The following is a 6023-nucleotide window of genomic DNA, read 5'->3' on the forward strand; positions in this document are numbered from 1 at the left end:
GGGAAGAGGGACACGTGAGAGCCTTTTGGGGGTGTTGGGTTAACAGGGAGTGGGGACTGCGCTGCGTAGCCTGAGTGTGGCTGCTACCAATCCTAACTCGTGAATTCCCTCAGGCCTGCACGTCTGGACAGCAGCTGGGTTCCTGTCTCATCTGCCTGAGCCCACGTGCGCTGGCCACGGACGCTAGATCGGGTGATGTAGGGGAGGGGAATGGGGAGGTGAGGTTGTGGGGCTGTCCGCAGGCATTGTTTTTTCCCATCCCCTCTCCTGCCACCCTTTGGAGCCACGTTCTGACTCATGGCCATTGGCTGTGGAGTAGCCAGGGATGTCTCCCATAGCTGCAAGGGAAAGCCTTCGGAAAGAGTTGCCTCAGAAGGAAGGAGGACTCGGAGGCCCAGGCTTGGATGCAGCACAACTTTAATGAGTCTAAAGAAGGAAAGGAGGAGGCTGACATGGAGCGCCCGTGGCAGGCACCGAGATGCGGCGGAGCTCCTGCAGGGTGTCTGTCGGCCTGTCCTGCAGGAGGAGGGAGGCCAACAGGGCCCTGCTCGGCTGGCGTTGGGAGGTGGTGCCAGGCAAGGCAAGAGAGAGAGAGGAGAGTGGAGGAAGGAAAGAGTGGTCAGAAGCTCTTCATACGAGGCCACGAAGCTCTATCTCCTGTCCAGCGCCATGTTCTGAGTTGTTGGGAGGTTCTTGCCCAAGGGTGTCACCAGCGCCTTTAGCAGGGGGGGCACCTTCTGCCACAGTAGCGGCTGGTAATGCAGGAGAGGTCAAAGCCCCCAGAGTTGATGGGCACTCCGTCACAGCTGAGGATGCGGCCAACGGCAGCGGAGGTGGAGGAGCCCACAACGGTGTTCTGTGGGAAGGAGCTGAGGATGGGGCCGGGCAGGGTCACCACCACGGGGGAGGGCTCGATGACGACGGTGGAGTCCTGGCACTGCCTGACACAGGGCTCATTGCAGCTGTTGGCCAGCGGGGTCGGGCCGCAGGGCTGGCAGCAGGGCACACACGGGTTGCAGCAGGACATGTCTCGGGGCCGGAGGTGCACCTGGGAGAGAGGGCAGGGGGAAGCAGGAAACGGGAGCACGTGAGAAGCCGCACTGCACCCAACTGCAGAGGAGCCAAGGCACCTCCTGGCCCAGCGTACGCTGCCCAGCTCAAAGCCCAGGAGCCACCTCAGCGCAGTCCCAGCCCCTCTCTGCACGAGACCTTCTCTCCCCTTCCCTCTCCCACGAGAAGCAGCTCCCAGCCCTGGGCTAGGACAACCCCCATCAGCTGAGACATCCAGTGAGGAAAGACCTGATCTTGAAGGAGGAGGAGAGGACAAGAGGCTTCACACTCACCTGATTCCCAAGGAGCAGGAGGCGAGAGAAGCGGATGAGAGAGCAGAGCGCAGGGCTGTCTTTTATAGTAGTCCTGCACTGCCTCAGGCCAGAGGCACCCTTTGCACAAGTAATAATTTTCTGACAAGCTCATGCCAAATGCAAACCATCCCAGCTAATGGTAGGGGCTGTGTCCTGGCTTCCTGCACGGCTGCCTTTTCATTTCCTGGCTTATGCCACGTGCTTGCCCATCCAAAGGCTTCTGTAAGCTTCTGCCGGGATGAGAGCCCCAAGGATTTCCGGGACAGAAACACGTCAGCGCAGGCGGAAGACTCGGCGCAAGTGCTGGTGGCATCCCGTGCGGCCAGGTGATGTGCACCGGGGCCACTCCTGGGGGATGGCTTGTGGCAAAGTTGTCAGGAAATGGGCACCGCTCTCAAGGTTCTTGTCCGAGTGTGCCCAAGGGCTCCCGTGCGAGAGGACATGCCACACGCTTTTCTCTTGCTCCCCACATCTCTCTCTGAAGGTTGCTCATTGATGCACACAGGGGGGCTTCTGCTGGGAGGGTTTGACCCTGCTGCAACACTAACGCTGCTCTGAGGACAATTTTGCTGGGCTCATTTGCCTGTTCCCCTTCTCTGTGTAGTCTCTGCAGGCCCTCAGGTGAGACCAGGAGCATGTCTGGGGCCCGGTCCTTCCCGGGGCCACCTGAGGACGGTTCTGCCAGTGTGGTCCCCAGCAGAGTCCCCTCAGCAGAGTCCCCCGTTGCTGATGATCTCCTGGTTTTATGCGAGCATACAAACTTTTGCATGGTTCCCATCCAGCACCTGGTGGCTTGACCAGCCCGGGCACAGGTATGCAGAGGTTTATTACTGTGTCTTGTGGGATACCAGGAGATGAGCCGGGGCTACAGCCAGAGAAACTGCTGTGGGTAGGACCAGACATGTGTGTCAGGGGTGAAGGTGAAGCACTAACAGTGGCACCAACACCGGCACCAACATCAGCAGGAGCTTCAGCACCAGCACCAGAATCAGGTCCTCTGAGGCCTTTTACTTCCTCCAAGTGCAGTTTCTCTTTCTCACGTCTTGCTACTGGCAGCTGTCAGAGCCCAGAATACCAAGGTGATGTCGGACAGAGGAAACCTTTGCCATGAGAAGCTCCTCACCATCCTCGCCTCGTCAAGATCAAGATTTCCCCAATGCTCTTCCCTTGAATTCAGTTCTGGGGATCACAGGTCCCAGAAAGCAGCTGGGAACAGAAAGGCGCAGTGAGTGCAGCTGCTGTTTTGCTGAGCCACAGCGATATTGGGGTTTTGCTGCTGGGTCAGCAGTGGGTCTGGACTCTCCTTTCCTTGCTCCTGACATCAGCAAAGAGCTGAGTTTATTGTACTCTTTTTTGGGGTGAGACTGCTGGCAATAACATGAGAGGAAGTGAGAGGAACATGACTCCCTGGCTCTGTGTAGCGTTACTTAGAGCAGGGGAACATTAGGAAGAGGCACATCTCCAGGTCAGCCTCCAGCCTGACCATCTGTAGGGCAGCTGCCTCAGCTGGAAGGACATAGGCTGCCACATGATGGTCTCTCGGGGGGCACGTATATTTACTCTCTAGACACATGAATACTGCAGCCAGAGCAGGCACTGGCTGAGGCTGATGTTGGTGAGACACTGTTGGGCCTGAGTGAGGCACAACATGTGATGTGCTGGGTGGGCAATAGCAGGACTGACAGCATGAGGTGTATCTGGCACCAGAAAGACCTCTGCCCCTTTCTACTCCTGTAGCATTTTTCAAATTGTTACCACCTTACACAGGCCTGCAAATCAACAGAGGATGGAAATGATACAAAAAGCTCAGCGGTCATCCTCGGGGGACTCCCAGTCCCTGCAGAGCTATATTCCCTCTCCTTCCTCCCTTCCTTTCTCCCCTCTGTGCTCACCTTGCTGGGCATTGTACTCACCCTGGCAACCATTCTTGCTGACCCACATGCCCCAGCTCAGGGCTTGGGACTCTCTTTCCCTGATGCCTGCGTCTCCTCCCTCTCCGTCCCCATTCCCTGCCTGCATTGCCTGCACTTGGCTGCTGCATTGTGTCTGGCCTAAACCCCTCTTGGGACATCCCAAGACTCCAGCTACTGCAAAGGTTTGAAGGAACAACTCCCCCAAGGCCTGCAGGCTCTGACTGTCCCCACCAAGCCTTCCAGGCTGTGTCAGGATCTTGCCAACAGCTGACCAAATATACATCAGGAACCGGAGACCTCAATTTTCTACCACTTTGTCACAGCCCTGAGGTCTCCTTTCCCATGCCAGAAGCCAGTTTTGCAGAAGGTCTTTTTCTGAGAATACAGACAAAATAACACCACTGCCATTACCACCAAACTCTTTGCCTTGCTTCAGCTTCTGATTTCAGCTTCTTCGTAAACGCTTTTATCTGCCTTTGTCCTGTCTTCACTTCTACCTTCAGGAATTTTTTTTCAAGCTTCAGCAAATCTCTTCTCACTCTGATCATTCCTCTTGCTTTCCCAGGGTTTTCCCCAGCTGCTAGAGGGTAACTCGCAAGTGCTGTCTGTCTTCCTCTCAGCCTCTTTTCTCCTCTTGCCAAGCTTGATGAGCTCTTTGCACCTTCTATGAAACTTGTGACCTTGCGATCTTCAAGGCATGATCATCGTTATGTCTGACATTGCAGATGGCTGTTTGTTCATCCTGTGCTTGGAAGGACAACACCGTGGAAACCTCATACACCTTTCCAGCATGCCAGAGGATCACTCCCAGTCCCCAAGCCCATCTCCTCTGTCTTGTGCCTTAGGATCTACAGGAGAAACAGCTACACAGATGCTCCTGATAGTGTCTCTCAGTGATTTGCACCCCTGGAGGACTCGAGGTGCTCCTTGGAGTCAATGTCTGGGCTCAACACCTCTTCTCACTGACAGCTGCTGTGCATCTGTGCTTCTGAAGGAAGCAAAGAGCTGCACTTGGTCAGTGCTACAGAGGGAGAGTCAGATGGTCTGTGCAAGGCGGGGGGGAGGAAGGTGTTTCCCACAAGGATCTTTTGCTTCCCCAGAAAGGGCTCAGAGCATTCTCTGTGATGTGGCATCCTCTGGCCTGTCTGTAAAGGCCTGCCAGCATTGTCTCAGAAATGCATCACAGAGGGCACAGATTCCCCATGTCAGGCTGGTTCTCCTGAAGCCAAAGTGACTGCTGTAGGTCCTTCACATGACGACATGGCATCGGGATTTCATGGTGACATGAATAAACTGACCCTCATTGTCACCAGAGGGATGCTCAGCTTATTGGGTGTCTTATTGTAGCTTAGCTCCATTGTGCAAACACCTTGGCAGCTGCCACTTTGTGTCTTTCCCTTCCCAAGGCCATGTGATAAGATCTCCACTAACAGGCTCCTTGGGCATTTGAAGTAGGCAATTAGGGATGGGGCAGCCAATGCACCCAGGAATTACCAGACATAGAACGAGCTGCAACAGGAATCAGCCCTTACAGGGCAAAGGCCCATTCCCACAAACCAGAAATGTTTGTCAGAGCACTGCCAGGTTCTCTTTCCTGTGGTCTACCACCTGCTCCTCCACCCTGGCAGGGCCAGACCTTCATCTGGGATAAACTGGTTACCTGGCCTCGCAGCAGGGGTTGATTTTATTCCTCTGACACCAACAGAGACAAAGGATTTACCTGAGCACTCCGTTGGTTCCTCCCTCTTGCCTGGGTAACCGATTCCTTCTGGACTTGACAAAGCTGTTCCTGCAGTCTGTTACCCTGAAGGAAACGCAAATGGAATCAAGCAAGGACAGGGTGACCTCCCCAGGTGGTACATAGCCTTGTTCGTCTCTCCTAACAATGGCTGGAAGAGGCTCAGCACTGTCTCTGCGGGAGCAGCCCCTGAGGATCCCCACGCATTTCTCCCGTAGCAGTCTTTCCTTCTTGGAGATCTGCTGTGCCACAACCATTGTCCCCAAAATGCTGGAGACTTTCCTTGTCACCAGAACTACCGTTTGTGGTTCCTGCTGCCTGGCACAGTAGTTTTTCCACTTCTTCTTGGCTATGACTGAGTCCCTGATCCTCTCAGCCATGTCCTTTGACCCTGATTTCACCAGATACAAATCGCTCTCTAAAAAACGTTACCATGATGAAGGAAGTCTATTTGCTTCCAGCGCTGGGAGTGTGGGCAGTGGGCTTTGTTGTCCTCTTCTCCCAGGTGACTCTGCGTCACCCTTTTTGCACCATTTTTACTATGATGCTTGGGCATGGCCAGTGCTGGGACAAGCACGCCAGAAGTAAAGCTATTGCCCAGCCTGGCTCAGAGGTGCAGTGGGGGATGCCTCAGTGTGTGCTGTGTGGTTGAGCAGGTGCCTGAATGTGCAACTGCATCCCCAAGACAGGAGCGGTGCTTGTGTCCTGGGGCTGCCTGGGGGTGGGAGAGAATGGGGGTCTCCCAGAGTCCCAGGCAAGGTAAGGAACTGTCTTGTCAGATACTGGCAATTCACCCAGTGGCAGCAGTGCAGGTCTCGTGTGGGAGGAGGGGAGGAGGGACATGGCAAGAATGTGTCCAGTGGCCAAAGGGATGGACAGGTTCAGTGGGTCCCCCCCACATCTCCAGCAGGAAGAATGTGCAGGGAACCTCCCCTGGACTGCTGGGCCCTTTGTGTCCCAGCCCCTGTTGTGAGCTCAGCTTTGCCTTCGGCAGCTCCTCCCCTACAT

General features: G+C 55.2%; 1 pseudogene; it reads right to left on the reverse strand.

Annotated features, from left to right (window-relative positions):
• Window positions 1-718: 718 nt before the first annotated feature.
• LOC141970397 (feather keratin Cos1-1/Cos1-3/Cos2-1-like) lies at window positions 719-1476 on the reverse strand (annotated as a pseudogene).
• Window positions 1477-6023: the final 4547 nt, after the last annotated feature.

The sequence above is a fragment of the Athene noctua genome, chromosome 25 (assembly GCF_965140245.1).
Source record: "Athene noctua chromosome 25, bAthNoc1.hap1.1, whole genome shotgun sequence".
NCBI lineage: Eukaryota > Metazoa > Chordata > Aves > Strigiformes > Strigidae > Athene > Athene noctua.